This window comes from Emys orbicularis, chromosome 14 (assembly GCF_028017835.1).
Source record: "Emys orbicularis isolate rEmyOrb1 chromosome 14, rEmyOrb1.hap1, whole genome shotgun sequence".
NCBI classification, from domain to species: Eukaryota; Metazoa; Chordata; order Testudines; family Emydidae; genus Emys; species Emys orbicularis.
Window position 1 is genome coordinate 6,563,805 of NC_088696.1, and position 8,536 is coordinate 6,572,340.

An 8,536-nucleotide genomic window follows, 5' to 3' on the forward strand; every position below is an offset into this window, starting at 1 on the left:
GCTCTTACCAAGCCTGGAGCCCACGGGCTAGCACATGACACGAGCTGTATTTTACTTCATACCAAATGACTCAGTAGCTGAGGGCTCTCCCAAGGTGCTGTGAGAGTAGCAGTGTCGCAGTCAGGGAAATGGCATGATGTGAGCTCTCTCAGGCTTGGCAAAGCATTGGCGCACAGACTGTAGGGCCCAGTCAGGGCTGGTGGGTGAAGATCTCCCTCGGGGAGGTTAGCCCTTGCCCTGCTTCTTCTGCTTACTGCTCTCAGCCCCCTCTAAACCTGGGGAGGAGCTGAGAGTTTGGCCCCTTTCTCCCCCCCTCCCCCCATGGCACTGGCAGCGGGGGCTGAGAACTTAGTCAGGGCCCTGGGGGTGGGGCGTGAGGAAGGGGCTGAGCACTCGGATGGGGCTGTGGCAGAGGCCCTGGCTGGAGCTCTGTGCCTGGAACCCCTCCTCCGCTCCACCCCTTGCCCTGTGACTGCGCCCCCCCCTTCCGCCCACTGCCTTGTCCTTCTCCTGTTCTGCCCACGGCTCTGTTCCCGTTCCCCCTCTTCCCCCCCCCCATCCCCTGCTGTGGCCCCTAGACTGGAAAAGCTCTGTGCCCCAGGGCCGTGGCGAGGGGAAACTTTTCTGGGGGCCCCAAATCTGTCACTGCCCACCCCAGTGGTGTGTGGTTTGGGGAGACTTAGCTTCCCCCAGCCTCCATTACGTGCTGCCTATGGACCCCCAGTCATGTGCTGAGAAGGGTAGGGTTAGCTGCTCTGGTATATCTTTGAGCCAAGCATCAGTAATGTCGGGGGGGGAGGGGAGGTTACATAGGCAAACACATAGGATGTGGCCTGTTGCCTATAAGGATAACAACACTATCATTTATTTAGCACTTTTTCTCATCAAAGCACCTTCTGACCACTAATTAACCTTCCCGACCCCTCTGTGAGGCAGGTAGCAATAGCATTACCCCTGTAGCAAAGCTCTCACTAGCAGCGTCCATTGCGCTCATTATTCTTCCCCTCGCTGTGGTGTCTGAGCACCGTAGCTAGCTCAAAACGCCTGCTGACATCCGTGGAGCCTGGATTTCACCCCGCCACACGGGAGGCTATCAAATCACAGAGCTTGAGAGACCTGTCTGAGCCCACATCCATGCGTGTCCCCGGCTTCCAGTCCTGTGTTCTGCATGCTTGATTGTACCTGGTGCTAGAAGATATTTAAGCTGCTCGAGGACCTAAGTTAGTCAAATGCCATTGGAGCATGTAGGCCAGGCCGTTCCTCTTGCAGGCTCCTCTTCCCAGCTCTGCTGCTGACTTGCTGGATGTGACCTTGAGCAAAGCATGTCCTCTGTCCCTCAGTTTCCCTCCCGCCCTGTGCCTGTCTGTCTATTTAGATTGTAAACTCCTTAGGGCAGGCATTCTCTTACTATGTGTACGTACAGCACCTTGCACAATGGGCCCAGATCCTGATTGGGGGCCCTCTAGGTGGTACTGTAATACAAACAGTAAATAATCAGGCTTGTGCTAAGCTCATGCAAACTGATACCTAAATATAGCTATGCTCAGTATACAGCACACAACGCTGAGAATTTTGTGACTGTGGCACAGGCAAAATTGGGATTAATCTCCCTCTGTTATCTGAGTTATTTTGCAATTACTGTACCATAAAACTGTTGACCAGGGAAGCCTGTAAAATGAATGGCCAGTTTAATTGCAGTGTATAGATTCACTGTGTGACTATGGCTGGAGCGGCCCACCGCTGGGCTCTGCCGTGAGCTGGTTCTGTGGGAAACGAATTTAAAACCTGACACTCCAAGACCAGCTGAAGACCAAACAAAGACAAAGGGTCAGATGCGCTGCACAAGAAAGAGCTGTTCACAGGGCAGCAGAATCCTTTAGCGCTGCATGGAACTCCCCTGTATCATAAATGCTGGAGCAGAAGTGCACAGCAGAGGAATGCAGGGCCATGCTGAGGTCTTCTTTAAGCGCTCTGACTCCTTAGCACCCTGTAGGCTGTTTCAGACTAGCCGCAAAAAAGGGAGAGTGGCGATTCAGAGAGAGGAGGGGATAATTCCATACAGTTGCATCGTGTTCAGTTTAGATACAGTGTACCCTGCCCTGCCAGAAGAGGTGTTAAACTGAGTGTGCTGACAGTATCCGCTAGGTCAAGATTCCCCCTCGTACTCTGGAAAATTAGAGGGAGTTGGTAAATTCCAATTTGAGACCCTGATTCGGGAAAGCACTTACACACAATGCTTAAATCTACCCCTTTACATTGACTTCTATGGGAATTAAGCATGTGAAAGTTAAGCAAGGTCCTGAACTGGGGCCAAGGAGCCATTTTCTGCTGACCCCTATTCTCCTCTAGTTTCAATTTTACTTCCTGCCGTAATGTTGCTGTGTGCTGTTAAACAGCTGAGGCAGCTTCCCCAGTGGCAGCACCTCTCCCCTGGAGGACGGGAAGATCCCGAAGCATAGTCTAGATCAGGGGTCGGCAACGTTTGGCACGCGGCTCGCCAGGGTAAGCACCCTGGCGGGCCGGGCCAGTTTATTTACCTGCTGACGCGGCAGGTTCGGCCGATCGTGGCCCCCGCTGGCCGCGGTTCGCCATCCCGGGCCAATGGGGGCGGCAGGAAGCCGCGGCCAGCACATCCCTCGCCCGCGCCGCTTCTCGCCGCCCCCATTGGCCCGGGACGGCGAACCGCACCCAGTGGGGGCCGCGATCGGCCGAACCTGCCGCGTCAGCAGGTAAATAAACTGGCCCGGCCCGCCAGGGTGCTTACCCTGGCGAGCCGCGTGCCAAACGTTGCTGACCCCTGGTCTAGATATCAGTTTAAGGCCCTGGTTGTGCAAGATGCTCCCTGCATGCGGGCCCAGCTTAGTGGAGCTCAGCAGAGGCGCTGGCAGTTCCGTGTAAGCTGCAAGTGCCCCCATCTTCTGAACAGAAGCCGCCTTGCTTTGAATGTGCAGAGGAAATTAATTACATTTGGCAGAAGCCAAAGCCCCTGAGCAAAGAGCTCCCTGGTGTGTGGCCAGGAGCAGAAGCTACCACCTGCCCTATTGTGCTGACCACGTCTGAACAATGTACAGGGCGGGGGGGGGAGCTTGGCTCTTTTCCTTTTCAACGTGGGCATTTATGCGACATTTGCTCTTCCTTATCTCCTCAGAGGCTGTGTCTGCAGCTTGTTTTCATGCGGCTAGACATGGAGGCTCTCCGGCGCTGCTGCTGTCTTTCCTGAAGTGCGGAGGTGACATTTGATCCTCAGGCAGGTGGCGATGCAGGTAATGAACGTGAGGCTCGCACTAACACTATTGCCAGAGAGAAGCGCTTGCGATGCGCTGCACCCATGATAAACGCTACGTCAGACTATGGAAGGAGAGCAGGAGCACTAGGAGGCCCTCCTCACTGCAAGGGAGAGCAGACAGAGTGTACGGTGAATAGGTCTGGCCAAGCACGTGTCCCCTTGGCTTGTTACAAATCCAGCCGAGGCCTGCTCTGCCTAGCCCTGAGCCCTTGCAGGAGTGCCAGTGATGCGGTAGATCTTTCTGACGACTGTCCTGTCCTGGCCTCCTAGATTTCATCTCTCCCAGCCAATCACACATCTTTGCCAGGTGGCCCTCTTTAGCAGAAGTAGAAGAGTTGCTGTTGCCGCGATGATCCACTGAACCGTCCTCTTCTCTAATATAAGTTAAATATGCCTGAAATATGAGCGTGGATGTTGGTAAATGCTGCATGCTGATTGTGTCAATATCCCATCGATCCCTCAGCTCCGGGCTTGAGATCTTGCCGCCCTAAGCACTGAATGCAAATGCGGTAGCTCGTAGTGTCAGGAACTGTTGCGATGAAGTACCATGGAGTGAATAGGGGCAGCCCTGAATGCAGAGAACTGTAGCATGTAAACCAGCCATTCAGATACTTCACTGGCCCCATAGCCTCTCATTCTTGTGTTAGAAACACGCTCGGATCGGCAAGCAAGCCTGTTCCAGCGAAAGAGGATGCCCTGCTGCTGTATGCAGTATTGTATCAAAGAGCCCTAGTGGTTTCTAAAGATCCCCTGGAGGAGGAGGAAGGTGCGGTATATAAGACAGAATGAGTCCGCGTTGCTCTCCTCTAGCATGCTTCTCTAAACTGTACGCTGGTAACTAGTAAAGCCAGATGTAAGAGTCTAATTGTTATCGGTCCCAACTAATAGCCGTGTTGCATGCTATGATAAGGGAGGAAAGGTCAAAGCTGTGCAGAGTGCGTGCGACAGAGACATGCGAGCAAGAGGGCAGGTCACAGAGAAGCCATGGAATGGGGCGGAAACTTTCCTTCTCCTGAGTTCTGCTTAGCTGGCTGCTCCCAGCGGCAAACGAACAGCCAGCTTCTCCAACGCCGCCGAGTGCTTAATTTGTGCACGCAGCCGGGCAAATGGTGCTTTGGCCCATGTAACTGTTGGCTTTGCAGGCACAAGGGCAGCAATGGAGGCCAAGAATTTTCAAAGTGGAGCCTCACATCAGGCTTCTAAAGCCATAGTGAGGCGTCTAAGTAAGTAGCCGGGTTGGTCAAAGGGTGGGCAGAGCAGCCGGCAGCTCCCAATGCGCTGTGCCATTGTACATAGGCTGAGGACCTACTCCACTGTTGACTAGTGTCCTTTATTCTACGGTCCCCTGGAAAAAAGGTACCATCCCTGCAAAAGAGGCACCATTGCAGGACCTTCTCCAGGTCCTAGATCCCTGCTTTGACACCAGCTTTTCCTTAGCCAGGTTCCTGCTGCACCAGGAAGCTAGTAGGGGCAGGTGTTCCCGTACCTATTGCTATTAGCTGGGCAAGGATTCAGAGCCGGAGCCTAGCTCTGAGAAGCTGAAATCTGCAGGGAAAAGGGGAGACATCCATGATGAGACGCTGAATGGAGACATTACTCAATGGGGCTTAGGCGGTTGGAGTCAGAGCTGTGCTGGCAGAGCACCAAGGGAAGAAGCTTGCAGTAACTGCAGCCTCCCTAACGCCTCTTAAGTGCTCCGTGGCGTGTCCCCTCCCTTTCCTTCTTGATTCTTTTCCTAACTGTAAATGCACCGTAAAAATGGATCAAAATTGCTTAAATCACCATCATTAAATCGGTATGGGCCCCCTCCCACCTCGGTGGACAATGGCTGGTGCGAAGCATTTGTTCCGTAGACCGAGCAGCAGTCTTTATTGCACTGAAAGCATATTTGCTGCTTGATGGAAGGAGAAAAAAAAAAGTGTGCCTGAAAGGGAAAAATCAATGGGGCTCATTTCTCCCTGGATGCGTCATGCTGGGCCATTCAGCTGGCTGACATCGCGGGAGGCCAGGCGCACGCAGCCTGGGGCTGTATCCCAAAAGGATCTCTGGCGCAGTCCTCCAGGCACTGTGGAAATGCTGCAGCAGTGGGGAAAGCCAGCAGCTGCATGCTCTCCCCTCACCAGCTGGTGGCGCTGTGACTACCCTGTCTGGAACTGAGGGATCTGTGGTCGCGGTAACTGTTCAGGTCTGAGCCAAAGCTCATTGAAGTCAATCGGGGTATGTCTACACTTGACACTAAGCCTGAGCTCTGACTCAGGTTTGAGCCCAAGCCCCCTTCTGTCTACACACAAATCAGCCGGACTAGGATCAGGAAGCACTCAGGACCCCCATCCCTGCTAGCGGGGTGGGTCAGAGCCAGAGTCCTGCTGTGACTTGGCTCCAAGCCCCGTGGGGTTGGCAGCGTGGAAGCAGCTCAAACCACAGAGCCGAGCCAGAAGGTCTGGGCAGTGCAGTATGGATGTGTTAGCACGGCTGTGAGAGCCAGGTTCAGATTCACAATGCAGCGTGGAGACTCAAGCGTGGGCTTGGAAATACTGAGCCCACAAGCCCGGGTCCTACAGAGCCAGGTTTGTAATGCAGTGTAAACATACCCCTGGGAGCCCCTAATGCAGAACTGCACTGTCCTGCTGGAAGCCCCCATGAGTCACAAATGAAAGGGCTACTGCGAGAGGAAAGAATGGCCCAGTAGTCAGGGTTCTCTGCCCTAAGCTTCCTATGTGATTCTGTGCCTCAGTTCCTGATCTCTACAATGGGTCAATAACACCACCCTGCCTCACGGGGGTGTGATGGGGATAAATACATTAGAGATGGTGCGGCACTTAGATACTGCATGATTGGGAGCCGGGTACCATAAGTAGATACTGTGGTGCATTCTAAGGGGAGGCCAGCATAACCAGCACATCCCAGAATGGCACATGGTGCCGCAGAAGCACTTCGCTCCGCCTGGATTTCATAGCTTGGTCAGTGGCATTTGGCTGAATGTTGGTAGTAGCGCAACTGAGCTCCAGCCCAAGCCAAATCCCTTGCTGGCTGTTCAGTCCTCTTCCTCGTCACTGGGCAGAGGTCGTGTGAGTTGGGGGTCTGTGCCAGACCCCCAACTGTATGCACTGCAGAATCCGCTTCCCCTTTCATGCAGGCAAAACCCCGGCTTGGCTATGAGCCAGGGCCGGATTAACCTTTTGTGGGCCTGGCCGCAACATATTTGTGGGCTCCCATGGGGGCAATGGAGCCTGGCATGGGGAGGTCAGTCCCTGGAGTGAGGGGCCGGCCAGGGGCATGGTATGGCAGGGATGGTCCCGCTCCGCCCAGCCCAGTGTGAGGGCACTAGTTACAAACTGGCAGGCCCCAGTGCGAGGGCACTAGTTACAAACTGGCAGGCCCCAGTGCGAGGGCACTAGTTACAAACTGGCGGGTCACTGTGCATCTGGCAACTGCCCGGCCCTGTGCTGCCAGCATGCCCCTTCTCCTCGGGGGCGGGCCAATGCTGCGCCACACAGTCCCCCTGCCCAACACCCCCCTGACTCCCTATTGCCAGAGCCCTGCTGGACCCACGATGCCCACTGCCCCCCATGACCCGCCCCCACAAATGCACAGTGCCCTGCACAACACCACTCCTGCCCAGTGCCCCCTGCCCACAGCCCCACCACAACTGCCCAGCACCCCCACCAGAGACCCACTCCCTGCCTCCTAGCCACACTCACCAGCCCTGCTGGGAGGCAACTGTGTCTGCCAGGATGACCCGGGCCTGGGAATCACTCCAGCCCTCGCAAGTGGTGCAATCAGCCAGGCCATGGCCTGCCCTGGCTGGGCTCCCTCAGGATCCACTTGCCTGGAGGGGGCCCATCCAAGCCCCCCCCCAACCTGGCCGAGATTGGCCAGGCTTCTGCACCAGTTAGAGTGACCAGATGTCCCGATTTTATAGGGACAGTCCCGATTTTGGGGTCTTTTTCTTATACAGGCTCCTATTACCCCCCACTCCCTGTCCCGATTTTTCACACTTGCTGTTACTTTAGCACCAGTCCCAGGTGGCTCTGGGGAGACAGGCAGGGCCCCACAGGTGGTGGGAAGCAGAGACTGCCCAGAGCCAGAGGTGCACTGTGGTCCAGCCAGGGGGGCAGAGAGGAGCTGGCAAGTGCAGCCAGGGGGCGGAGAGGAGCCCTCGGTCGACGGGCAGGCCGAGAGGAGCAAGTGGTGGGTGGGGCCGGCTCCATGGCGCCATGGTAAACCTGGTACTGCTCTGAGCCCAGGTGGCACTGACTCCATCACAAACACTCGCCTGGGCCTGCCCGGTGGGTAGTCCACCCAGAGTCAGTCACGCAGGCCAGGGGAGTGCTGCAAAGCCTGTGGCCTTTGACCAGGCAGTGGGGATGGCTTCCAGCTGCTCTGCAATAAGCCCTGTGGATGTTTAGCTCATGGTGTTGCCCGGGCTAGACGCAGTGAGGGGGGGATAGGGGAAAAAGGAGGGTTCTGTCTTAGGGGACTGGAAAGGTAGGAGAGAGAGAGATGGCTACAGCCAGCGTATGTAAACACCAGCTTTCTACCAGCTGTACCAATGGACAAGCACAAAGGGGATTTAAACTGGAATAACGTACAGCAGCTTGGTCCCATCAGCCTCCCCTTATGACACACCCTCCCTTTGTCTCACAGGTTGGCCTGCTACAGGACAATTGCTGCTTCCCCGGGTGTTTTATTACAATGTTTACAAAAGTCAGAAAAGAGGCAAATTGAAAAGTATCTCCAACTGAATGCATAGATTTGTATATCATAAGGCCAGAAGGGACTATTCGATCGTCTAGTCCAGCGGTTCTCAAACTTCATGGCACCGTGACCCTCTTCTGACAACAAAAATTACTACATGACCCCAGGAGGGGGGACTGAAGTCTGAGCCCACCAAAGCCCCACCACCCCGGGTGGGGAGGGGGCCAAAGCTGAAGCCCAAGGGCTTCTGCTCTGGGTGGGGGCACATAACCTTAGCCGTGGGTGGTGGGGCTTGGGCTTCGGCCCTGGACCCCAACAAAGTCTAACACCAGCCTTGGTGACCCCATTAAAATGGGGTCCTGACCCACAGTTTGAGAGCCCCTGATCTAAGTCTGACCTCCTGCACAGATCAGGGCAGAGAACTTCATCCAGCTGCTGCTGTATTGAGCCTAGTCACTTGTGGCTGACGAAAGCCTCTCTCTCCGAAAGACATCCAGGCTGGATCTGATGATTCCAAGAGATGGAGAATCCATCCTTTCCCTTCAGAGTTTG